General features: G+C 47.9%; 1 long non-coding RNA gene across 1 annotated transcript; it reads left to right on the forward strand.

Moving 5' to 3' along the window:
• The first annotated feature begins 1,708 nt into the window (after positions 1 to 1,708).
• Positions 1,709 to 27,171, forward strand: LOC142013001 (uncharacterized). Its single transcript, XR_012645523.1, has 3 exons — positions 1,709 to 1,724; positions 20,451 to 20,720; positions 26,970 to 27,171. It is a non-coding gene; the product is annotated as an uncharacterized LOC142013001 (long non-coding RNA).
• Positions 27,172 to 27,860: the final 689 nt, after the last annotated feature.

Here is a 27,860-nt window from a genome sequence, read left to right on the forward strand (position 1 = left end):
CAAAAAAACCACAAGATTAAAAAATATGGAGGGTTTTGGGTTTTTTTTTTGTTTCACATTTTCAAACTTTTTCTGACAGTGAAGGGTTAGAAACTTACTACTTTAAAAGGACCGCTGAGATTTTCACTTATTACCATGTCTCCTGGAGCTGGGTTTAAGATGGGGTCTCAGATCCCCCCCAGCAGGCCAGTGGGCACCCCCCCACCCCCCGGCAGGACTCAGGAGGGATAGCGCCCAGCCCTGCCTGCCAGCCTATGCACACACCCCTGCCACCCCCAGGAGGTTTAACACACACACCCCGGGGGTCCGGCCACTGCCACCCCAAGCAGTACAGTGAGGCTAGAGCAGCTTCCAGCTGCTAGCTCCACACTGCTGCCAGCGCGTTCCCTGTGGCCTGGGGGAGTGTGTGAAGAGGTGTGGTTTGGTGTGGCCGTCCTGGTCCCGGCAATGGCCAGTCCAATAGGCTTATGTACAGGACAGTCCCCCATACCCAGGTTAGTCCATGGGGCCCTGGGCCGATGCTGCAGCCTGCTCTGCCCTGTTACCATCTCCCAGGCCAGCCCTGTCATTCTGCTTCCCCATGGCCTGTGCCACTGTGACGAGGGGAGGAGGTCTGAGCCCTACTGCTGCCCTGCACCATGAGGCCACATCCCTTGGGAGGGGCGCTCGAGAGAGAGGGTGCAATGGGAGTGGGTAGGCTGGAACAGGGTCTAGGCTTGTGGGAAGGGCTGTGAGTTTGAGACCACCGGGTTAGGGCCAAAGGCCCCAATACTAGTGATTTACACGGCAAGATGTGGAAACGCAAAGAGCCTCACCTCTAAGTCAGCAAACCCCTATGGACACACTGGACGTATGCGAGTATTTGCCACCAAAGCTAAAGCTCTTTTCCCCCTGTGGCTCTTACACGGAGCAAATGCCTTAGACCATGGGTCAGCAATCCCCAGAATGGCGCACGAGCCCATTTTCATCAGCACGCAAGGTGGGAGCTCAGCCCCACCCATTCAGCTGGGAGCTTGCTCAAAGCCAGGCTGCCTGTGGCTTAACAAAAGACCAGCTAATGCTACCAAGCAACCACCTAGATGAAGTAAGACGCAGAACTTTACTGTTAATTAATGAAGCTGTTGGAAGTAGGACTATTAGTGACATTAAAAAGTATCACTGGCACTCAGACCATACCTAGAGGTCAAATTTCAGTGCTCTGCCTTGGAAAGGTCACTGACCCTGTTTTAGCTTATTAGAGACTGAAATAGTTGTTTGCTGTTTGTATTTATAGTTTGCAGCTGATGGAGCCTGGATAGGATGACCAGCCATCCTGTTTTTAGCGGGACAGCCCCACAGTTCAGGTGCCAAAAAGGCATTCTGCCTTATTTTACCAGGGGGGCTTATTGCCCTGTATTTGGTGCCCTCCTGCTTCCACCTCCTAACACCTGCCCTGACTTTTAAGCTACTGGATATGCAGAAGAACAATAGTTGTGACACAAGTGGGGAGTATGTTAGGGGAGGGGCATCAGAAAGAAAAGGCTGGAGAGCCCCTGCTCTGGGTGATACTGTAACATCAATAAATACTTAGCTTTGCTCATCCCCTGAATGAGTGTGAAATTTTCGCCTTCCTACCCTAGGCTCCTGGGTCACTGGGCAAAGGAAGGACAAGGGCTTAGGACACAAACTGTTTGTGCCCTCGGGCATATGGCATTGGGCAGCAAGAACAATGACTGAGATGTCAGGTAAGTGATGTAGCTGCTAGTACAGCAGCATCTGCAGGCATCAAGTGTGCCCATCTCCCCTGGAGACGATAGCGAGGACAGTCCATGACCAGCTGTTTGTCCCTGAGCTCCTCTGTGGCAGGCAAGGGAGCCCCGGAAGCCCCTGTGTAAAGTGTGAATTAAAATGCCTGTAGCTGCATTGCATCCTGTTGTAACACAGGCAGCTCCTTTGGGTCCTTAGTGGTCTACCTGCCAAGAAATGCAAAATACCCAAAATAGAGCTCTCCCCGCTGGCTGGCACCACTCCTTAGAAAGGCTGCAGGAGAGGTTGGGCTGTTTTAGGGGAGCGTGGCATGGCCTTGGGCGAGTCTCTCAGCCCCTCAGTTATGCTGCTGTGAAATGGGAAGAAGCGGTGCTACAGCACCTCAAAGTGTCAGGTTGAGCAGCTCCCATGAATGCAGGTGGGGGCAGATCACTGCTAGAGAAAGACCCCCCCCAACCTGCTGTTCACCCCCCCACCATTCATCAGAACAGGCTGCCTCACCCCAGCACTCAGTGGGCTTCCTCTGGGGGGTTTGGGGGCAGCCCAAAGCAGCCTGGCCTGGCCTGGCGGAACCCACGTCAGCCAAGACAAGGAAGCTTTTAAACCTGCTTTCCTTTCTTGCCCGTGTTGTTTCTCCGGAGGAGGAACGTGATATCAGCGTGAGGCGTTTGATGCTGGTGCCCATATGGAGCTGGCTTTCGCTTGAGGCATCCGTCACTGCAGTGGTTCCCATTCTCGTCTGACCAGCACCGTCATCCTGAACCATTCGGTCAATGGGCCGGGGGCGGGGGGGCTGCCAGCATGTGTGAGGTTCGACCACTGCAGCGAGGAACAAAGACCCCGTCATTGCAGGGATCACATGAGAGGCCTTTAAAAAGATGGTGAAGTCTGGGTGTCGGATTTAATTTAACGCACTAGTGCCAGGCCAACCACTCGGCTATGATCAGTGTGACTCAAGAGGCCTGTGGATATCTCCTGCTGGATGTGTAATCCGATTCTAACTGGGTAGTGTGAGGCTGGTAGCAGCCCCTGGCTTGCCAGGACTGGGTCTTCTCAGAGTTGGGTTACTTGGGAATGCAGCCCAGCGTAGGTGGGGAGGGATAGCCCAGTAGTTTGAGCATTGGCTTGCTAAACCCAGGGTTGTGAGCTCAGCCCTTGAGGGAGCCAATTAGGGATCTGGGGGGGGGATAAAAAAGGGATGGTGCTTGGTCCTGCTAAGAGGGCAGAGGCCTGGACTCTGACTCCTGAGGTCCCTTCCAGCTCTATGAGGTGCGTATCTCCATCTAAAGCCACCCACTGGCATGATTCTAACCCAAGAAGAGCTAGTGCTAGCAGCAGCCCCCAGAAGGGGCTCTCCAGTGCCTTGCCTGAATAAGCATTTTTCAGGGTTCCTTGGAAGTCAGGTTAAAAAGTGGCTCAAGACACTCAGTCCTTAGAGGGAGGGGAAAGGGAACCAGGAAGGAGAATGGATGTTACCTTTTTTCCCCCACCTGCAAACAAGCCAGTAGGGTCAGGAAGCCCCAGAAGCCTCTAGGAATTACAGGTCATTCCTCCAAGATGACAACTCAGCAAACTGCTGGCACACCCCTATGCCCAGCTCCTCGTAATAGCTGTCCCTTTAAGGAGCTGTCACCAGGGGTCAGATCCACATCTGCTGGGGGGGCAGCCCTGGTGTGCAACTTGTGGCTCAGCCTCTGCCCTTACAAAGTCTCCTCCCCTGCCACAAAAGTAGCAAGTGTCACGGACTGGTATGAATGGCTTTGCCATGTTTCCGTCCTCTGTCCAGCCCATTCTGTCCCTCATGCCCTGTGAGCTGGGGGAGTCGCTAAAACCTGCCTCAGTTTCCCCCGCTGTGAAAGGTGGCAATAACGCATCCCTCAGAGGGGAATTGAGAGGATGCAGGAGCAGTGGTGGGCTGGTTTAAAGATACAAATGTGCCACTAGGAATGTCGTCATTCCTAATACGCTGGGAGTCTAGTGACTGTGCAAGCAGACTGACAGCACAGCAGCTGCAAATAGCCAGCAGCAGAGGTCATAAGTAACGGATTGGTCCAAACCGCAATACAGCCAGACGCCTGAGTTGCAAACTGACCAGTCAACCTCATTTGAAACCACAAGTGCACAATGAGGCAGCTGCAGAGACCAAAGAAACAAACAAACAGACAAAAAAAAAACCCCACAACCTTCTCCTAGTACTACACTAACCAGAGACTGATAGAAAAGGGAAAGTGGCATTTTAGTTCTCCCCAGTAAAATTTCAAAGCAGCGTAACATTTTCAGTTGCAAACTTTTGAAAGAACCATGAGGTTTTGTTCCACGTTACGAAGCTCCCAGCATTACACATTTCCCAGGTGTTTGCAATGCTGCAGGTCTTCCGTAGATGCCAATCACCTGAGACTAACCAGAGCCTGTAGCAATGTGCCATTTGCTAGCAGGAAGGGTGCCTGGGTGACAGCTCGGTGACCTAAATGATGTGCACAGGAAATATATGGCTGATGCAGCTAGTGAACGCTGAAGGCCTGGCCAGTGCCTTTGCAGCAAGACCATCTGGTTCCGTATAATTTTCATAGCATTCTCTGAGAAGTGGCCTAGCATTGTCGTTTTTTCCACAGCAGCAACGACTCGGGACTCTTTAGTAATGAGTCACTTAGGGTATGTCTACACTGCAATTAAATACACATGGCTTGCCCATGCCAGGCTGCAGCCTGAGTTCTGGGAATACCCCAGCCCATCACCTCCAGCCCAAGCCTGTATGTTGCAATTAGACAGCCCCTTAGCCTGAGTCCCACAGCCTGCATCAGCTGCCTTGGGCCCGCGGAGCGTTTTTAACTGCAATGTAAACATATCCTGAGTGTTACCAAGTCACATTTAACTGTGTTTCAGTTTATTATGTGTGTGGTATGGGTTATCTAGGGGTTCTTAACCCAGCAGAACCTGGGTTCTCAGGATTAGAGCGCTATCCTGGGACGTTCTGAGCGCCCTCAATGCCTAAGGGACTCCTGAGACCAGGAACCCCAGCCCGCGGTCCCGACAGACTGTGGCCGGGCTGGGTGCAGACCCTTAGCTCCGGGCTTCCCTCCCCAGCAGCTGGCTCGTTTTGGGGGGGGGGGGGGGGTGGTGTCAGAAGTGAGGAGTCCTGAGCTTCATGTGCTGAATCAGGCAAGCCCGAGGCTGGACCGGGCCCACAGTTGTGATGGGGTGGGGGGAGGAAGGAAGTGACTGCAGGCTCTGCTGGCCCCTGCTGGTCTTCCTTCCTCCCCTCCCCACAGCTGCCCCCTTTCCTGCCCAGCCCTCCCACCCTCAGCTTGATCCTGCCCAGATCCTTTAGCTCCAGCCTGCTCCTGAACCCCCCCCCCCCCCGCAGCCCACTCCTGCACCCTCCCTCCCATCCAGACCCCAAACACCCACCCTGGGCCACTCCTGCAGACTCCCACACTGCTCCCCAGCAGCTCGCTCCTGCATATTGAACCCTGAACCCCCCCCATTTTGGTCCCACCTAGTTAATCTGGCCTGGGGAAAGACTTAACCCTCAACCCCCACTCCCCTTGCCTGTGGTGGTGGGGCATGAGGGGACTGAGAGCTCTCAGTCAGGGGCCACATCACTTTTATGTGCTGCCTGACTGGAGCTGTCTGTAGGTTGGTGTCTCTCCCCCACCCCAAAAAAACTCTCCCCATCCCTCCCTCAGAGTTTGAAGCTACTGGGGCTTTTAAAGCCCAGATTACTCTGACAGCTCTGGTACACATTTTTGTCTGCTGGAAGGCCGAAATTAGTGACCTTTCCTATGGTTGATGGGACAGGCGTCTTGCCACCACATGGAGAATTTAAATTTAGTTGAAGATAGGTTATTGGAACACAGTCAAGTGCTAGCAGGCCTTCAGCGCATGCTAACAGTCCCAGGGCCAAGGAGGTGAATTGATAAGAGTAACTTAGGTAACTGAAAGGTTGGAAGTACCTTGACACATTTTTGAACTTACTGCCTGTGTACATGATGGGCTAGAAGTCATGGTTAGTGCTTAAAGTTACAATACCAACAGGGAGCTGAGCTCAGCAAGGCCCTCCTTGTTGCACAGGGTTACAGCCTCTACTCCCTCAAAGTAAATTCCTCCTGGGAAGTACTCAGGGCACACTCGGGTTTAGAGAGCAGAGCTCTGCGTTACTGGGAGTCAAACAAAATGGATTTAAGCAGCTATGTAAGCAATATGTCAGTAGGAACTCACTGCTGCTGAAGGAATGTGTTCTTTAGAAGTAATTTGCATGAAAATGCAAAGGTGTGCATATGTAATGCCTTGTAAACAAAACCTGATGGGTAACAGGTGAAGGAATGAGGTTTGTCTATTGTAAACAACATGTCACAATTTATGCTATCACCCAATGTAAGAATTGTGGAGTCTCACAATGCTTGAAGTTGTTGTGGGGGGGCGGGGGGGAGGTACAGGTCGGTCATCATTGCTGAGTAAGATATGGGTCACACAGGGCTCCCCTCATCTGAGCATTGGGAGAGCTTACTGGTTATTTTAAGCTAAACTAAGCTTTGCTCATATAGCACTAATGAGATCTTTGAAGGGCAGTATGGAGAAAGTTTGAGCATGGAACCTTTGTGTTGCTGGACTGATGAGCCTGAGAGGCAAAGGGTACTGCTCAATCCCTTTGAGCTGAGGACAGTTACTTAAGAGTTGATTATGGACTCTGGGTGTTGTATTTTCCAAAGCTAATACTATGTGACTTTTCTGCCTCTTCCGTTGAAAAAGTTTCTTTTCTACATTCAGACTGTGCTTGCGAGTGGGGAAGGCATTGCCTCTGTCGGGGTGTGTGAATTTCCCAGGCTACTGGGTTGGCGCTGGAGCCGGTTCTGTGCGAGATGGATAAAAAGGAACCCCTAGATATTGAACCCAGTCCTGGCTGCTGCCAACTGCTTCCAGCAGAAGGGTTACAGCTACAAAGTGGTATGAAGCCGGAATCTGATCTGAGCAGGGTTCTTCATATCACGTTTTAGGGCTTGGCTAAGGCTGCGGTTTTCACTGGCAGCTAAGGGCCTGAACCCCAGGGACTCCATCCAGCTGAACTTCACAATGCCATCTAAACTTACGGCTGGCATCGTGCTACAAGGCCAGCATCAGGGCACCATGGCACACCCTATACCAGAGTATGGACATGAGTGCTTCAGTACAGAGGGGCTTGTAAATTAGTGATCGCAGAGGCTGCCTGTACGACCCCCCTCCCCTCCCCCCCCAAAGCTACACCAGATGTGCTCCTGTGACACAGACACTAATTGCAGCCCCAGGAAAGGTTCTTCTGGCACCATGGCAAAGCCACTTTGAGAGAAGGTCACTTGATTAAAGGCAGAATTCTTCCCACAGGCCAAGTGGTGTCTGCAGCAGGTTAGAAGCCAGCTTATCCACATTACCCAGGCTTGAGTAATGCAGCTGGGTTAACCTACCTTTGCAGTGCTGTGGGCACAGCAAGGCGTGGGTGAGGTGTGATTCCTTCTGCCCTTTGTGCTGACTGCTCTGTGGTGTGACGATGCAGCTTGGCCAAAGCCACACACGACATCCCTTGCAGAGCAGGTTGTAAAGTAAGTGATGTCATGGGTGTTGGCAGAAAGGGATTGGATCAGTGTGCTTGTGGGAAAGCCAGGCCATCACCACAGTACAGGCATCTGCTGACTTCCTGTGTCAGGCAGGGGCACAGCCTCTGACTAACACAGGCGGGCCAGCAAAACAGGGTGTTTACTCATATGGCTTGTTTTATGGGGGTGTGAGGGGAGAGAAGGCAGGACAAACTACGCCTTTAAAAAATCTGCTGTGCTGGTACAGCTGCAGCTACCTTAGGGCTGTGTCTAGATTAGCCCCCAACTTCGAAGGGGGCATGGTGATTAAGGTGGTGGGAGATTACTAACGAAGCGCTGTGGTGCATACGCAACACCTCATTAGGCTAAATCTCCTCCCTGTGGCAACTTCGAAGCAGCAAAAAAATGTGACAAAAATTTTGAGTAGCAAAGAGACTTTGAAGTACCTGAGGCTGATCCCCGGCTACACGCAAACCGCCACTTCGAAGTTGCCATGGGGGAGATTTAGCCTAATAAAGTGCTGCATATGCACCACAGCACTTCATTAGTAATCTCCCAACACCCTAATTACCATGCCCCCCCTCGAAGGTGGGCGGCTGGCCTAGACACAGCCTAGGAGTCTAGGGGTGCAGTTATGCCAGCAAAGTGCACCTAGTCTGGACCTGGCATCAGACAGCGAGCAGCTTAGCTGGCATGAGACCAGCAATAATTTACAGAAACAACGAGCAGTCCTGTGGCACCTTATAGACTAACAGATATTTTGGAGCAGAAGCTTTTGTGGGCAAAGACCTTAATTTACAGGACAGAGCTTGTTAGAGCAGGACAAAAGTTCAGCAACGGCATCGCCCTGCTCCCTGGGAAAGTGGCTGGGTGGAGAACTGCCGGAGCTTTTCAAGTTTCCTGTGAAACAACCACACAGCATGGAATGCAGCTCACCTACCTAGGAACAAAGAATGTCAGAGTCACCTGTGCTGTGGTCAGATGGAATCTAAGCCCACAGCTGCCAGCACTCCCTCGGGTTTCCACTCTCTCACAGGAAAGTGTTCAGTTTCGTAGCAATTAAAAAATAAAAAATTAAAACAACTCTGCAGCCCATCGCTGGTGAGGCAGCTGCTAGTGCTTACAGCAGAAAAGGCCTAGGGTGCTGACAGGGTGATCACCAGGCTGTTCAGCTTACTGGTAAACAACAGACATACGTTTCAAGGGATGCCTGATATATTGAAAATCAGTGCTGACAGCTTCCTGGGGCCTCTGCTTCCTACCATGAAAACCCAGGGAAGCCATAAGCTCGCAAAACAAAAGACAAGCTGAACATCCTGGCTGAAAAACTACCCTGAAGCGATGTCTATACTAAACTAAAAGTCAGCTGCAGATATGCAATTCTAGGTACGCCAACTGCATAGCTAAAAAAATCGACATCTCTGTGCTTGGCTAACTTGTCTGTCTGTATGGGAAAAGGTCAATGGGAGAGTTTGCGCAGAGGTTTGGAGCTGAACTTGAACTTTAGAACTACAGAATAAACCGCAATCAAGAATCTCGACAGACCTGCCGATTAAGAAGCAATAAACAAAACAAAAGAAAAACCCACAAGGGAATTAGACTGCATATTGCTGAATGTAGGTGCTCAGTATTTGAGCCCTTCTCATTATGAAGTAGTCCTGTGGAATTTAAGAGGGGTGTAATTGTTTTCTATAGAAATTCTCTGCAGAACTGGAAAATTAATCAGTACTGTATGACCCATTTTTTAACCATTGCATAGAATCCTACTGCAGGCCCTGAATTCTTCATGTGACAACTGCCTCCAGCCCAGAGACCAGGATTCCAAAGTCCTGCAGAATGACCATCATTTTCTGAGAGACAGGCTGAGGTAATGCTTAGTGAACCAGCTCTTGTGGGCAAGAGGGACATGCATGGAGCTACTCTTCAGCTCTGTGAACAGCTCATCCCTTTCAACATTTGGTCCAATAAAAGCCCTATCTCACCCACCCTGTCTCTCTAATACCCTGCAACAGACCTGACTACAAAACACTAGAAGTATTTCTTAATACATTCAATAGGATTTTTCCACGGGGATCCCATTATGAGCTGCAATGATTTGTCAGCTTCTCTGCTGGACTTTTATTCTACCCCTTAGGTACTGACGTAGCTTAACAGGATGCGAAGGCAATATACATGTCTATGCTGCACAGCGAGTTTGGACACTCGACTGTGTCTGTAACTAGTTGTAGAGGCAACAGGAATCCTGCAGCAGAACAGGAGGTGTTTGGCCTGGTTCGCCATTGCCCTGAATCTTGTGTAGTTATTACACCTGTACAAAGCGGGCATAACGTGCTACCTGGAGAGTCTCACACACTGTACTAAGGGCTGGATCCCCGTCAATCAGTGTGAAGCTGGTATAGCTCCACCAACTGGCTCTGAGAGGAGGCTCGGTCTCTTGGCTTCAGTTCTCAGCTGGTGTAAACTGCCATTGCACCATTGGCTTCAGTATTTCTGGGACTGCAAACTTCTTGGCATTAGGATTGCTTATGAATGTGTTTAGAGCACCAAACACTCTATTGTCATGCAACCTATTTCCAGGAATCTGCTGCAGACAGCTGCCATTTTGGCTGCAGTTCAGAGGCAGACAGTTATAGAGACGCACACACCATGTGTTCTTGCCAGCAGACTGTACTTGGATTCTTTCTTGATAAATTGTTTCATTTAATCTAAAACAAAAGCCCTTCTTACTGGAAATACACAGTCACCCATTGAAAACTTCTGTATTCAGCAGCATATTGCATGGATGTGAGACACGGGCGATAATGAAAGATTAGAAGAGAAGGATGCTGGCGTTCAAGAGGAATTGTTATAGAAAGGTCCCGAGAATCAGATGGATGCAGACTTGAGGAATTATATAGGAAGATACAGCCGAAAGAGAACCTGCTGCAGAAAGTCATACAATGAAAGTTACAGCCATTCAGGCTTATCTGCAGCATGAACAACGAACCAAAAAAGTCAAGACCCTGGTATTCAGCATAATGAACAGTTCGAATAGGAGAAGCAGACCCCACAGAGAATGGGTAGATGATAGAGTAGATTGGCTTAGGTTCTGTAGAGGAGCGCCGCACCACGCTGAGGTGGACAGGGAAAGACGGAAGGAAATAGGGAGGGAGGTGCAGACACCAACAGGCACTGAGTCCATGGTGGTGGTGGGGCACTGAAAAAACACAACTTTGGAAGGCAGCGCTAAGTATTTACAAAACTATCTCTAACATGCGTTGGGCAGAAGTGTAGAGTGACACAAATAGCTTTATCTCGGTGATGAACAATTTCTGTAAGACAAAGCGACTCAGGTGAGCTGTTTCGTTTTCTTCCCTCTATTGTTTTCTAGGGTCTTTGGGATTTTGTGTGGCTGCTTTTTGAGATTAAATTTTCTGTTGCACTTTCCTGCTATGTACACACTGAGGAAGACAGACATTCTTATTTCCCGATACTCAGGGAGACGTTCCAATGTGTTTAAATGAGCTGACCAGAAAGTTCTGCTTCCCTCTGCATATCCTGTTGTTGTAGATAGGGTGGGACTGACAATGCGGTGACAATTTCTGTCAGTCAGGTAATTCCCAAAGTATTGTTTAAACAGAGGTGAGAACCAGGTCTGCTAGATGCTTAAACCTAGCTCAGTTTTCCTGATCCTTAGCGGTGGGCTGTTTGTCTGGCTTGGAGTCTGATTGGTGGGCGGGGAAGGTGCGGGGGGGATTTACTCCAAACAACTGACAGACTATGTACGTCCATTTAGCTGCTCTAGGAATCTTTTGCTATTTGGTGGCTTACTGGAAATCTTAAGGAACACCAAGTCCCTCAGGAGCAAATTCCTCAAACTTTTAAAAATAGCGAGGAGGCTTACAACAGTGGAGTTCCTTATGGCATTAAAGCAGAGTCACCTGTTAAATTAATGCTTCACTGAAAGCTGTAAACTACAGTATCTCTGGCCCCTGGGGAGGGGACCTGGCTAGGGAAAGGAGACATGCTTCAAATACTCCCATTTCTGGAGCAGCCCACTGGCACCAGAGGCAGAACAGATTAAATTTAGAACAGGTTATGTCAAAACAGCCCCCAGCCCCCAGCCAGCCCTAGAATCTGGTGGCTGCAAGGATGGCAGGCCCAGCTGAATACAAACAAACAAGCAGTACCTCTGTCTCCCATCCCTTTCTTCCCCTGCTCTGAGCACAGCTTCGATGGGCCGAACACCCAGGCACCTGGGTCACAGTAGAACATTAGTTTTGAACTGGTATCTAGAAATCTCTGGAGCCAGGTGTGATGCAAAACCAAGTCTTCTGCTCAAATACAAGGGCTCTCGGGCCTGCTGCCCTATGCTGCACCCTCCTGCCCCAGCTTACCAGGCACCCACTGGTCTGCAAAGAGCTCTGCTCACCAGGCGTGTCCTACACATGGTACATGGGCCACAATCCAGCCCACGGAGCCCTTTTATCTGGCTTGCTTAGCTGGTGGGGGCACCACTTTTAGAAAGCTGGCTGCTGCGTTGCCAGCTTCCTCAGGGGCCACAGCTGCTGCAGAGCCCTGATGGCTGGGGTGTGGGCCTGCAGCAGAGCCCTGGCGGCTGGGGCATAGAGCTTCTCCGGCATGCAGATCTTCTGGGTAAGTTAATCATGAGTTTTGGTGGGGGAGATGGTGGTTTGGGGCTGCGAGGGGTTTAAGCCTGCGGGGTTTGGTTTGGGGTTATTTTGTATTCAGCTCCCAGAACATGTAAAAAATTGTGGTGTGGGCCCCAATGGAAAAAGGTTGGACACCCCTGGCTTATACAAACTACTTGTGGGGGAATGCTTGTCCTCTACAGATTTTTTTTTTTTTTTTTGCCTTCTATTTCCTGAAAAAACATTGTGGAATGTCACAACCTTGTATTTTTTTGGTAGTCTAAACAGTCCGCAGAAAACATTTCTAAAATTATCAAAATATACATATATCACATCTTCTACCAAGCTGGCTTCCTGATCCTGCTGCCAGAGCATACATTTTCATTACCAGGGATCAAATAAACCCCTTCCCCACTATGGTTTGGGTCAACCTCTCAAGGCCAAGTGGGTCTTTTAAGATCACACGGAGATGAAAGGCTTATGTAACTACTGGAGTAAATTGCTTAGGGTTGTTGTAGAATCTCCATCATTGGAGATATTTAAGAACAGGTTGAATAAATATTTAACAGGGATGACATAGATGGTGCTTGGTTCTGCCCAGAGGGCAGAGGGCTGCAACTGATGATCTCTTGAGGTCCCTTCCAGTTGTAGTATTATGAGTCTATGATTGTTTGGAAAGGGGGAACTGAATGACTCCTGGGATTTTAACCTCCTGCCACCAGTTTGAAGCCAGTCCAGACTGGTAGAGAATGGAAGCAGTTCAGTGGGTTTTTAAGATGAACGTGTGATTTGGATTCAGCTCCTATTGAAAAACTGTCCCCATTAACAAGACCCAGACATGCAACCGCACTAATTATTTCCAGTGTTGGGGAGTGCTCCCTCTAATATTTTTCCATCCATGGGCAGAATAAATTTTATTTGCACCAAGGCATGTCCGTGCTGTCCTCTGTGGGGTCTCTGCTAATCACCAGGTAGCCCCTAAATCTCTCTTGGGCTGCTGCTGAAGCACCCAGCTCACTGGGAACTCTGGTGTTGGGAGACTCATGAAAGCCATTAAGAGCACAGAGAACAAGCAACTCCAAAGATCCTTCCATGTCATGGAGGAGCCCCACGGGCAAGGCCATGCCCAGGGCTGTGGACAAATTCCCAGTTGCCAGGCCAGCAAACTGGCCCAGAGAAGTTAATGAATTGATTGTTCAGATGCAGTGAATTAACTCCTGCAAAGGATGAGTGAGACACTTCAGGGAGGGGAGGGAAAAGACCATTGTCATTACAAATGAGTGCAAATTGACAGATCCCTTATTCAGGAACAAAAGACAAAGTTACCCAGGTTGTACAGTAACAGAGAGGAAGCCGTGCTAGTCTATATACTATCAAAACAAAAAAGCAGTCAAGTAACACTTTAAAGACTAACCAAATAATTTATAAGGTGAGGTTTCGTGGGACAGACTCACTTCTTCAGACCATAGCCAGACCAGAACAGACTCAATATTTAAGGCACAGAGAACCAAAAACAGTAATCAAGGTGGACAAATCAGAAACCAAATTATCAAGGTGAGAAAATCAGAGCACAGAGGGGCAGAAGGCGGGGGGGAAGGGGGGAGAGAGTCAAGAATTAGATTAAGCCAAGTATGCAAACGAGCCTCTATAGAGACTCAGAAAATTCCCATGCCAGTTCAAACCATATATTAATGTGTCAAATTTGAATATGAGAGTCCGGCAGCCTCTCTTTCAAGAGTGTTGTGAAAATTCCTCTTCAGTAACATGCAGACTCTTCAGTCATTAACAGAATGGCCCACTCCATTAAAATGCCAGCTAACAGGTTTGTGGATTATGTCTGTTTTGTGCCCATTAACTCTTTGGCTAAGGGAGTTTGAAGTCTGTCCAATATACAAAGCATCCAGGCATTGTTGGCACATGATGGCATATATGATGTTAGTTGAGGAACATGAGACTGTGCCCATGATTCTGTGAATAACCTGGTTAGGTCCAGTGATGGTATCTCCAGAATAGATATGTGGACAAGGTTGTGTGTTGGAATGTCAGCAGTTTGGAAAATTGTCCCTGAGTCTGCCAGTCTCTCCTGACTGCTGAGGTTTGAAAATGTTTTCCACTGTAACAAACTACAGGTCCAGGTCCTGGGCCTGGCTCATTTGCTCAGTGATGCTTACAGGGGAATGGATTCTAAAAGTCCTTTGCAATTAAGAATACAAACATCTGGTCCCGCTCCACTGGTTGTCCATTTGGCTACTGACTTCTGTAGGACTTTGGCTGGAGGATGGACTGGCTGTACCATTTGTCTTGGCACAGAGGAGCAGCGTGTAGAAGGTGATGTGTGCGCACACTGCAGAGTAATGTGCAGAAGGTCATACCTGGGCACCGTGTAACAGCAGCTGAGGGAGGCTCCCCAAACCTCTGCTAATGTTCCCTGCAGAGGCTGGAGCTTGGGATGACTCAGGCTCCACATCCCCAGCCAGCCAGAGCAGAAGGGATGGAGTCAAGTGCTGCTTTGCATACTGCTGTACCCAAGGCCATCCCTGCCGGAGGTGTGGGGCAACCTGCTCCCTTCCCCACCCCAGGCCCTGCTCCACCTCTGCTCCCCCGCTTCCACCTCTTCCCCCAAGCCCCTGCCCGAAAGAGACGTGACCTGGGGTATTACTGAGTGTGTGTGTGGGGGGTGGGGGGGGCTGGTGTAGCAGGAGGTTGTGGGCGCCCTGGCATTCACCAGTGATGGGAGCCATGGAAAGTGAAGCAACCCGGCTCTCTGCTCCGGGGCCCCAAACTAAGTGCAAGGGGGCCCCAAACTCTGCTGCCAGCCTCTGCCCCACTCTGGGCCCCCTGGTTCACTTGGGAGACCACCTCATCCACAGGCCGGTTGAAGCAGCTGCTGTAGGAACCCCCAAGTGTGGAGTCTAGTACGGCTACCCCAAACCATCCTGGGGACCAACGGCACTTACTGAACCCCCTTCTCCTTTGTCTTGCATAGCCCAAGTTTCCCTGAACTTACAAATGACTTGTACACCAAAACACCCAAACAAAAATGCAAAACCAGTATCACAGCACACTAGTGAAAAATTGCTTCCTCCATTTCTGGTATTTTCCCTGTATTTATAATCAGTTGGAATACAAATATTTTACAGGATGCACCTTCTAAAACCAGCACACCCTGGTCCAGCAACATCCTGCTCCTGGACCTGAGAGCTGGGGGAGGAGTGTAAACCGGAGCTGGATTCCCCCAGCAGCCCCGTGGGAGGCAGGGATGCAAGTGTGCCCTCAGGGCCAGGCAGGAGTACTGGGGAGCCAGCCACAGCTAAAGGGCTGGGGAGCCCCAGCAGGGTGGCCATGCAGCAGGACTGGTGGGCATTAACCTCCCCAGTCTGGCAAAATCCCTCATTCAGGACCACTAGGTTCTGAGGGTGCAAGACCAGGGCAGTGCAACCTGGACTTATTTTTCAGTGTATAGTATCTCTCTATCAGTACAGTAAACCCTCGAGTTACGAGGGGGTTGTGTTTCTGCAGTCCCCCCCATAACTTGAATTTCAGTGCAAGTCAAGGGGAGATGGGAACCAGGCTGCAGCCTGGTTCCCAGCTCCCATGGGCTTGCAAGAGCCAGGAAACTGACCAGCCCAGCAGGACTGGCCAGTTTCCAGGCTCCCAGAGTGGCAGAGAGCCAGGAACCACCCTGGCTCCCCTCCGCTTGCAGAACTGGGAAACTGAGCAGGGCCACTAGGTGACTTGGCTTCATTATATTGGAGTCACCTCTCAAGGAAAAACCAGTCAAATCCATGCAGCCAGGGAGGCCGACAGCCACCTCGGGGCAAAGTAGGAGGGAAGCCTGGCTTCGCGCTTCAGAAGGGGCTGGGCTAAAGATGGAAGGGATGGGGTCCAGGGCAGTCAGCCCTCAGCACCACTCAAATCACAGTGCTGGCCCACCACCCCTGCCCTGCCCTGTCCCTCCCCCAGAGTCCCATGGAGCTGCTGCTAAAGCAATGGCAGCTATGCATCCCCTGTACAATGCCTTTTTTTTTTTTTTTTAAATAATAGCATTAAACCTCTGGCTACTCACATTCATTGGGCCTACACGATGACTAAGTTATGGGGAAGTGATGTTTCTAGTGTCCAATGAAAAGCAGTTAGGGAGCTAAAGGTCCTGCGTAAAATGCTTAGCCTAATTAATACCCCTTGGCGAATCTTTGGGCCCTTTAATCCACAGCCAGCCACACACACTGCCATCAATCAGGTCTGAATGGGACTGAAGTGGCACTTACGTAAGGCTTCTGCAGAGGAATGAATCCCCACCTGTGTGCACAGCTCAAGAAGCAGAAGAGTCCAGGCCTTGTCCAATCTTCTGCCCATCATTTAAACCTGCCTCTGCCTTTAGATTGTTTCCTTGTAAGCTGTAATGCACCGGCACTAGCTCCATTGCCTGAAATACCATCTTCCCTCCACGCTGCCAGAAGGGTCAGTGCAAGCAGCTGGCCTTCACGACATACCGCCCCTCTTTGTACAGGGAATCAATACGTATCTGCCAGCATAAACAGTCTTTTTCTTACTCCACAAACCTTCCACTGCAACTCCCACAGTTGCAGGGGAGACAACTGTGATCAGCGAAGATTACGCTGTCTGGGGATAATTTAGGAGAGGGGCAGCACATAAGGCAAGAAACCCTTCCGCGAACACGGGGATTAATTGTTTCTTTGTACTACAGTACCTAGAAGAGTCATCCGCTCAGGCCCTGTTTGTAAATCAGGATGGCTGTTGAGACCCACTTAAGCTAGTTCGTGTGTGTGGGGCAGGGGAAAACTTACTAAATATTTTCCCCACAATATCCTTATTACATTCGTGTGCATGAAATAAGTACGCTGAGTGCACCACAGTGATGGGAGTGGGGACACAATACACGCTCTAGGCTCAGCCCCTTCTCACAGCGTTGCTACTCCCCGGTCGTTCAGGCTGGGCCAAACTGATGTACGCAGCACTGCGGTGTGGTTCATGGGGTCAGAGACCCACGTCCTCAGATTGGCCTGGCTGCTTTCTCCTGCAACCTCCCACCATCACGCGAGAGACGCAGCTGGACCCGAGCAGCATTGTCACCCCATGCATTAGGTCACGGTGCCCAGAACCGAACACGGTCAGGCCCACCCTCCAGCGTACAGCGGCAGGGCTCTGAAACGCCTCACTCCAGGGCCTCCCACCCACACCTCTGGGACCAGGAACTGCTTCCCTCCCCCATGAGTCAAACACAACCTTCTGACCTAGTTTTGGGTCATGACCCACTGGTTGAGAAAGCCGGATCTAGAGGCAGTAAACAAGATCTGGACCCCAATGGGCTAGGCACTATGCAAACCCATAGGAACAAACAACTCCACACCAGAGACGACAATCTAACCAGACAAGTAGTAACACAGTATTCTGATTTTATGGGAAGGGAACTGAGGTACAGAATAGCTAATAGCTCCGGGAGCACTAAACTGAAACTCAGGGTGCCTGAGTTCTATTTCTTCTTCGCTTGCTTCTTCTTGCGCGCGCGCGTGCACACACACACACACACACAGAGTGACCTGGGGCAAATAACTTCCTATTTACTACTTTGTGAAAAGCGTGCTATGTAATAGGTAGCTGGAATTATTATTACTCCTTTTAATGGCTGTGCTCAATCAGGAATTCTTCCGAAGATCACTCAATCCACTGGGCTTTGAGCAGACTCTGAAATGACCAAGTCAAGATCACTATCCAGTCGCCAAGGTCTGAGTCATGGGGCAGTGCCTCTATCACTAGCTCTCTCTCACTCTCAGAACAGGGTTACCAGAGAGAGACCATGAAAAAAATCAGGACGGTGGGAAGCCATATGAGACAAAGGAAAGATTAGGACTGTCTCTATAAAAAAAAAAAAATCAGCACATCTCCAATCTGTGTCAGAAGGAAGAGTTATTTTAAAAGGGCAAGAATTAAGAGGAAGTGCTGCTGGCCCATGGATCTTCTGTCTGGTATTTTAAATTCCCCGCCCCCCCCCCCATAAATATTGCTGTTTATTACCTGCAGCCTTTATCCCCCAGCTCTTAGACTTATAGGATCCTTCTTAATCAATCTCCAGGGGCTTATAAACATTTCTGCACCTTATTATTTGCCTCTTTTGGACACATGCCTGTTTAGGGCTTCATTAACAAAGATTATCTTTGTAACCATGACTAATGCCTCCCAAAGCACTTCCTTTGCTCACGATTTTTTAAAAGTTAAAAATAAATCCCAGCTGTCCATCTTTGCTGGAGCTGGTCCCAAGAACTACAGCCAGATAAGATCATTGCTGTGCTGATCACATGCTGAGTCACATCATGAATGCTGAAGTGGTCTTATTTAGATTTAAGAGCATGGAAGAATTTTCGTAGTTGGCAGCGCTGTATGGGAAATAAAGAGCCAATCTCACCTTGTGTTTACATTCAGTCTTGGATACATGAATGGACCACGTAAACTTGGAGAAGTAAGAGAGAGGAAAAAAGTAGGGGTGTCAGTCAGTGACTTCACATAATTAATGAGTTAATCACACTTAATTGCACTGTTAAACAATAGAATACCAATTGAAATGTACTATAAAGTTAGGTTTTTCTGAATTTTCAAATATCTAGATTTCAACTAAACAGAATACAAAGTGTACAGCATTCACTTTGTATTATTTTATTACAAAGATTTGCACTGTAAAAACGAAATGGTATTTTTCAACTGACCTCACACAAGTACTTCGGTGTAATCTTTTTATGGTGGAAGTGCAACTTGTAAATGGAGATTTTTCTTTTTTGGCTACATAATTGTATTAAAAAAAACAACCCAACATAGGCTGTAAAGTTTTAGAAGTCCATTCAATCCTACTTCTTGATCAGCCACTTGCTATGACAAAACAAGTTTGTTTACAATTTCAGGAGATAACGCTGCTTGCTTATTCATATCTCCTGAAAGAGAGAACCGGAGTTTGCATGGCACTTTTGGCATTGTGAGATATTGGTGTGCCAAACATTCGTATGTCCCTTCATGCTTTGGCCACTGTTCCAGAGAACATGCTTCCATGCTGATGATGATTGTTAAAAATACATTGCTTAAATCCCAGAGTGAAATCCTTGGGAGAGAATTGTGTGTTTCCAGCTCTGTTTTACCTGCATTGTGTCACGTATTTTGTTTTCTGGCTGTCTTGGGTGATTGCCCAGTGCATGTTTTAAGAAAGTCTTCACTGCAGATCTGACAAAATGCAAATAAGGTACCAACACGAGATTTCTAAAGAGAGCTACAGCACTCAATCCAAAGACTGAAGAATTTGAAGTGCCTTCCAAAATCCGAGAGGGATGAGATGTGGAGCATGATATCAGAAGTCTTAAAAATAGCAATTCTGCGATGCTGAAGCTACAGAACCCAAACCACCAAAAAGTGGAGTGTGGGGCGGGGGGAAATATCAACTCTCTGCTGGTGGCATCTGACTCAGAAGATGGAAACGAACAGGCAGCTGTCCATGTACTAGAAGCAGGGAATGGGCGACAGCAGATGGATTGTTTGACGATTACCTGTTCCGTTCATTCCCTATGAAACACCTGGTATTGGTCACTGTCAGGCTATGGGTTACTCGGCTAGACAGACCTTTGGTCTGACCCAGAATGACTGTTCTTATATTCTTAGAGTGAAACTCAAGCACTGAAATCACTGTTGCTATTCCAATAGATGCCAGCTGAGTATCTAACCCATCTTTTAGCATTATTCTGAACCTAACAATGACCGTGTAAACAGGCCTTCATTCCTAATGAGGCTCCTCTCTCCTGCTGAATTCATAACATTGCATAAATCATCATGGGAAAAAGAAGCACTGGATTTAAATTCTCCTCTGGTTTACACCTGTTTAAGTGAGGAATAACTCCAATGACGTAAGTGGAGTAACACCAGTCTAAAACAAGTGTCTGGTGCTGTAAAGGGGTGTCAGTGTCAAATCAGGGTCTGGGAACCCTGAGGTGGGCAGGGGTTTGGGATTACAAGAGGGTGTTGGTGTCAAAGTCACACTCAGACCCCATCTGATTAAAATATGGCCATATAGATCATTCTTGCAAGCACTGTTCTATATTTGCAACAAATCCTGTGAAAAGATTGAGTGAGGTGTCTATGGAAAAGTTACGATTTGCGGGTTATGATTATGCATCTGTATGCATGTATCATTTTGTATTTGAAGTTATGAGCTTTGGCTGTGTCTTTGTATGAGAATGTGTTTGATCCTGAGCAGCACCAATAAAACATTTGGCCAGAGTACTTAAACAAGGATGTTAGTCCTTACTCTTTACAACTGAGTGTTTGTGTTTGCACACAGGCATGTAAATGCCAGTTGGCTGATTGCATGATTTGACTGTAAAACTATGTTTACTTATACAAATATGATCCAAGTGGACTCAAAGACCCAAGACTTGGATAGTAACATCTGTGTAATGTTACTGTACATTTCTTCCATCTGGGTTCTAATATCTGCTGTTTCTTTGGCCAGATCTACATGAGACCTGAAAGTCAATCCTAGATATGCAATTCCAGCTCTGACAATTGCATAGCTGAATTGATGCAGCTAAGAATGACTCATCCATCCATCCACAGAGAGGGAGGTCGACAGGAGAAACTTTCCTGCTGCCCGCCCTTACACCTCACGAGAACAAGGAGTACCAAGGTCGACTGTTCAGCCCTGATAGTTCAACTTCATGGGTCCCTCTGGCCCTGACCATGTCAATCTTCTACAGTTTGATTTTGTGCGCCTAATCTTCCAGTAAGTATAGACATGCCGTAAGCCCTTATTTGCCATCATCTCATTTACTTTTCTATGTGGAGTATACTTAGGTCTTAACTGGGTATTTAAAAAGTTGATTCAAATCAGTGAACGATTGTTAGAGGAAAAAATCCCAAACATTCTTCCCACTTGATCATGTTTCTGTTAGAAGCCTCAGTTTCAGAACAAGTTTAGAGATTGGTTCATATATTAGAGCACTCCAAAATAGAAAAGAATGTTCTCCCCCTTTTCCCCCGCCAGCAAGATCAAGTGCCACATTTGTGATCTGTAAAAATAGTTGCAACACTGGATCACTTTTAGGTCATTTCAAAAAAGTGACAATTTTGAGTTACGGATGGCTGAGAGAATTTGGTTGCAAAACGTCCCGCATTTTTGCACTTTGTGCTAGTTTCCCAACTTCTGGCCACAGTAGGAAGCTCAGCCAGGGTTCACAGGAACCATGGTGACCCACTGTCACAGAAGAGCAGGCTGGATTGGATAGGCCGACTTGGCACAGAGCTAGTGATTCAATAAATTATTTTTCCACAATGCATTCCAACTTCTCTCCTGGTGTTGTCTGAGCAGGATCACTGTCGTGTCAAACCTCAACAACTCATATATATCAGACAGGAGAACAGTTCAGCCAAGTGAAGGGGGTAGCAGTTCTTGACCTTCAGAAAGCTGCACCCAGTAGATGTGAGGGAAGCAGTGTGAAACGATGCTGAGCCTTTTGTGTGGAAATAAAGGGCCAAAGGGTCCAGATATGTGAATCTTCCAAGCCTAGAAAGCATCCTAAGCATCCAAAATGATCTTTTGGAAGCTCCTGCATCATTCACACTATGTACAGGGATCACTGCACTTCAAATTGCAGTTCTCCAGAGGGGGTGAACAACTCAGGGATTAGCAGGTAACAGCAATGTTATACAGTACTTCCAGAACAGAACAAAAAGTTGTGTCCGATGAAATTGCAGGATAACGCAAGGAGGTAGAATGTAAATACTTGAGTTGGAATTGGACCAAGCTAACAACATTGACATCCCTCCATTTCTCAAAATACTTCCAGGATCATCTTCCTTCTGAAACAAGGGAGCACCAACACCACATGAGCAGCCAGCTCTCAGCAGAGTACCAGCCTAGTATTCAGTAGATCTATTTGTGCTTTCCTGGAAAATGTCTAATTCAGTCATTCCTAAGTAAGTCCTTCCCATTCATGCCTGCTTAGCTCCCTACAGTTCTAGTTTGTCAAGTTTCCAAGCTTTTTAGAAAAGCTAGCTTGTGTCGTTTCCTCATTCAGAGACAATTCCTTCATGTTTTCTACCATCTGATGCACTGCTGGAGAATGTCAACACCACAGTTAGAGAGGAGCATGTACTAGTATGTTTAGAATTCAAATCATGGGACTAGCCAAGCCTTTCTGGGCAGGAGGCAGAGATGGAAAGAACCAATTACACGTACATCTTCAGTGAATCTCAAACAAACTATCTTGTGGCACTGTTGACATTCTCCGCCTAAATCTCTCTCCATAGAAAACAACACGTGAATCCCATTCAGCAAGCAGAATTTGTCTCAGCAATATATATCTCCTAGGGGTCATAGTGGACCACAGGCTAGATAGGGATTGTATTGTATTCAGGAGTACTGTAAGCAAGACACAGGAAATTATTCTTCTGCTGTACTCTACACCGATTAGGCCTCGACTGGAGTATAATGTTCAATTCTGGGCCCCACCTATCAGGAAAGATGTGGACAAATTGAAGATAGTCCAGAGAAGAGCAACAAAAAATATTAAAGTTCTAGAAAACATGACTGAGAAGAAAAGATTGGGTTTGGTCAGTCTGGAAAAGAGAAGACACAGGGGATGTAACAGCCTTTGAGTATCTAAAAGATTGTTAAAAGGAGGAGGGTTGAAAAATTATTCTCTGTAACCTTGGAGGCTAGATCAAGAAACAGTGGGTTCAAATTGCAGCAATGGAGGTTTAGGTTGGACATTAAGAAAAATTGTGTCAGGATGGCTAAGCACTGGAATAAAGTGCCTAAAAAGGTGTCTTCACTACATACTTGCACTGCATCCTCTCAGGTGTGCAGGGGAAACACCTGCCTCTGAGTTCTTGATATAGAAATGAATAGAGACCTGTGCCCTACCAAGAAAAAGTTCCAGGTGCCCTACCCACCAGAACCCTAACTCAACCTCCCGTTGCACTACATATAAGAACCATCACCCTGGGAAAGGAACCCTAACCATAACTCCAACTACCCTAAAGCAGGAAGCCCTAAACAGAGAACCCTCACCCTAGCTTCAAGTACCTCACATTAGTGGCTTTGGAGCTCAAGTGGCAAGCAGACTGCACACAGGAGGAAGGGACTTTTTGCTGATTGATTTGAAACCAAACCACAGTGCAGCCAACAAAATTCCAGCTGACCTTCTCTACCTTTCCAGGATGCCAAGTTTCCCAGGATTTCTACTCCCAAGGTCTGTCAATCTCCAGCTTCCCACACAATGGCTTCCAGGAGACAATTTTCTATTGGCAATGCATAAAACCCGTAGCAATTAATATACATTCAATATGATTTAAAACTACACGAGTTTGCATGAAGTCAGTAAACCTTCCATTGTCTAGCATGTATGAATCTGCCATAAGATTCCCAGCTTTCTACAGAACTCATCAGCAGACTGTCCTCAAACCAGGAGGTGGTGTCATGGACTTTAGGACCAATTCACTTCAGCGTACAAGGGCATTGGGCTACCGCTCTGGTACGTGGTGATTGTACCTAATAGTCTGATACCAGTTTGGACTTGGCACCTGTCTGAGGGAAGCTGGGGTGAGAAACATAGGACCGAAAAAAAAAAAGTCATACACCAGTGGAAACAGATTTGTCCTAGTTTATTTCTCTCACTAGAGCTAAGCCTCAAGGCAGAGATTTGTGGGGTAGGAGACCTTCTGGAAGAGAAAATATCAGCCACACATATGCAGTGGCTCCTCTTTAAAATCACTCAACAGCTATTTGTCTACCACTGTATGGAAACCCAAGCTATAAAAAGGACCATCATCCCCAAACTCTTCTTTCCCCAGTGTGAAACACTTGTAAATAACCCAGCCATTCCACAAAGCAGCTTACCTTCATCTAAGAAGTCACTCAGATTTTTTTTTGCACGCATCTTTTGTTTTCGTCATAACACCATATACCTTGGCATGTCTCCTATGCAGAAAAGAACAGTGGACTATGGAATACTGGGCCAAAGTCACCTCTAAATTGTCAGTAATATTACTGAAAGATTAATTTGGTCCCATCAGTTTTTTGCAGGATTCTCTAAAGAGTCTTTTTAAAAAAATTCTCATAATGCAAACACCAACAGGAACGCTGTAGCAGGGAAAGAAGCAGCTATTACTCCTAAACCTAATCAGTCATTAACCGTGTCCTTGAGGGCAGCCAGCACTGCTTCCCTGCAGAGATAATCATGGAAACACAAGTGACCAAATTTCCTAAAAGCAACATCCTATACACCTCCTCAGAAAATCTCTCCACATGTGTACTGGCACAAATACAGCCAGGCTCACCTAGTACCTGTCCAGCTAGCAAAGCTGGTTGCAGTTCTCCTTCACATCTACTGATGTGCTCAAATAGAGAATCACAGGAAGGTCTCATACATCCTCTTTAGCATTTATCTGTCATCTCCATCTGTCGCTATTTACCTTCCCTTAAGATAGTTTCCTCTGCTATTGTTCAGTAAGCCATAGCTCTCCCTCACACAATATTTGGCCTTGATTGTCCACGCACCTCTCTTCTGCTCTTTTACTCCAGCTTGGGTAGTCCATAGAACCCTGCCGAGATGCTATAGGCTGTCACAAAGCACTCTAATCTGGGCACCACCAATGTGTGTTGATGTTAAGTTAGAATTGGAAGCCCGGCGAATGGGTAAACTAAACCCCACATTTTACCAACAAGAAGCGAGTGAACAGTTCACCCTCGCTACTCGTGGATGGACATGCTGATCAGCTCCCAGGCTGGAGCGCTCAGTGCATGCACAGGCAATTGCACCTAGCAGAGCTGGCTGGGTTTGTGTTTTGTTTTTCGAAATCCAGTTTTCAAAACTGCACGAACAAATGGTTGATTAAATCAGCATCAGTATTTTCTCAATTTTTCAAGCAGCTGCTGAACAGTTTTACATTAGTTGTTTTTGTTAAAAACTACCACCAATTTTTTGAATCCTTTCTGAGCAGTCCCCTCCTCCTTCCATCTTTCACCTATATAGTAATTTATTGCATAGGGTCACATCAGCCTCTGATAGCGGACATGGGGATAACATGGAGCTGCTCAGCCTCTAGTTGCAGCAGCCCCTGGAGCACATCAGTTGAAGCGCCATTCCCATGGCCTCGCTCTCTTTCCACTTCCTCCTCTCACAGTCCCTCCACTTCCTTCTCTTCAGCAGCTGCCTGTAGCTCAACCTCCTGCCCCAAGTCCGCCATACTTTTTCCAAGGCTGCTTCCCTGCCCTGCACAGCCATTCAGTGGGTGACAGCAAGGATGGGTCCATTGGTGAAGCCAAAACGCTATGTTTCACAGGACTATTGTTAACACTCGGCAGAGTGCAGTCACGACCCATTTTAAACACAAGCATTGTTCACATGTCTATCACTGAGGGGCTGCCCCAGGCAGAGGTGAAAGTAGCCAGTGTAACTGCCAACAGGCAGAGCTGAACCTTGGTCCCTAGAGCTTAGTGCATGAGCCTCAATAGCCTGAGCTAAAGGCCAGCCGGCCCTCGGTGAAGGCTGTAGCGGAGACTCACTTTCTCTTTTCTGGTGAGTGCCACAATGTGGGTGAACCAGAACGGTGGGTGGGGCCTTAAGCCTGTCCTCCCCGCACCTCAAAGTTGAGGCGAGCCCCGAGGAACATGGAGCCAGGATCCCAGGGCGCAGCAGCTCCCCACCTCCTTAGCAGGTCTAGTAGCACTGTCCCCACAGCTCTCATTTGGCTGGAGAAGGAGAAGCCCAGGGCAGAGGCACCAATGGGAACTGCCCCAGACCCAAGCCTCCCCTCCTGCACTCCACCCTACACACACACAGCTCCAGCCCTCTGCCCCCACCCAGCCCCCTGCATCCCCCCCACATCTCGGCCCTCTGCTCCCCCCTTTACAAACACCCCATCCCATGTCGTGAGCTACCACCAAATGGGGGCAGATTGAGATAGGATAGTGCCTGTAAGAAATTCAATTTACTGCCACCCCTCATCCCAGGGCAAGCATACACCAGACACAAGATCCCCCAAATGGTGAGAACCACGGGGGCAGGGGATGTCATTGGGGAAGGGCCCTATTGTAGTCTGGGCAGGTGTGTCTTGGGGCCCTACCCTGCTGGCTGTCCCCTATAACCAGTCACGTTCACACATTTTGCTGCTGAGAGCGAGAAGGGAAGCAAGGGAGGGGGCGTCAGTGAGACCGCAGCCCCCACCCCAACCTTTATGCTGTTTGCCTGTGTGCAGCAATGGGTCCCCAACTCTCTTTACAGCATGTGACAGTGAATGGGACAGTGAACACAGCAGCTCCCTTCTGCCACAGAACCTGTACGACACTTACAGTGAGCTCTAGGAGACCAAACACCATAGAGCAAGAGTCCATCAACACCCTGTTCCGCCTCTGACTAGCCCTGCTTTCTGAACTTCCATGGGCGTGTTAACAGTGCGGAGATAGCACATTGACATGCAAGATGCCAAGCAAGCTACTCTGTCCTGTTAGGTTGATCCTCCATTTCAGTAACTACCCATGTACGAGTCTCATCTGACATCAGCAATGTTACCTGCAGACTATTTTAGCACATGGATACAATGCACTAATTTTCCACATAATGGATGCAGGGTACCTAGTCCTTTGTAAAGTCGGAGTATCAGCCACAGATTTCACGATGAACTGAAGCTTTCAGATATTATTCAGCTCTGCCCCTAGCAGCCCCCTCTGCCAGATTTCCCTGCATTTTGAATTACAGATACACACCCAAGTTGGACTAGGATAGACTTTGGGATTTCAGTCTTCACTGCAAAATGTAAAAAGCACTCTGGAAATGAAATAAACTTCCATAACTTAGCAAGCCAACAGGGACTGGAACATACCATGTTGCCAAGACATACAAAGCAGTTGTTTGTTCCCATTCCTCTCTTTGATAAGGCCACAACCTAAAAACCTCTGGCAACTTCAAAGCTTCCAGCAAAGGCTCTAATCTTAGTTTAAGATCTTCTGTTCTCTGGTCTATCCCTGCAGGATATTACACGTCAACTCCTGGGAGTTATTGAGCTTCCTCAGCTCCTACTGACGTCTGTTAATGACAAATAAAGCACTGAACCCATCACCGTCTCAACAGCGGACAGAGGTCAGCCCATGCTGGGAGTACTACTGCTCGACTGAAGTTAATGGCGTTCAGTTTAGTCTTGTGTCATTAACCTCCACAGCCTGTCAAAAATTCGTCTAGGAAATTCCCTCTGCCCTTCTCATGGCTTTATTAATGGTTAAAAAATGAAAAGAAAATGCACCTTCAGAGTACAGCCATTGACTTGATGCTGCACCAGCCTTTTGAAACTTCAAGGAAGTTCCCACAAAAAATCTCTTCCTTCTTAGCCTGTGATAAACACCAAATGCCTGGTTTTCTAACACTCCCATTGTACTGAGACAATGATGGGAAAAGGCCTTAAGCTAAAATTTTCCCTATTGGAGCTTAGGCTCTTAAACCATTTGGGAATGTCTCAAAATTTTATTTTTATCTAAATTGAAATCAGGCCCCAAAACTGTTCTGCCAAGGAGTCTCAGGCACTCCCTAGGCAAAAGATTTGCTTTCCAAATATGTTGCAAATCCTGTAAGGAGCATTGTGGGTGGCAATGATTTAGCTGTAACCAGAAAAGGGCATGTGTCCTTACTTCAAAGACAGGGAAATCATCCCATTTCTCTTTAGCACAGCAGTGAAATTTAACAAGGGAATCTTCTCCTTCCCACACTACCTCAGTACTTTCCCCTGCCCAAGCCATAGATACAGAATAAGCAGCTTCTGCAGGTGTTTTGCCTTTTATCTCAGAGCTCAATGGCCTAACCATTATTCCTGATTCTGTCACCCATCTAAGAGTGTATTTAACAAGCTCATAATAGCTTACTAGTGAATT

Source organism: Carettochelys insculpta, chromosome 5, assembly GCF_033958435.1.
Source record: "Carettochelys insculpta isolate YL-2023 chromosome 5, ASM3395843v1, whole genome shotgun sequence".
NCBI lineage: Eukaryota > Metazoa > Chordata > Testudines > Carettochelyidae > Carettochelys > Carettochelys insculpta.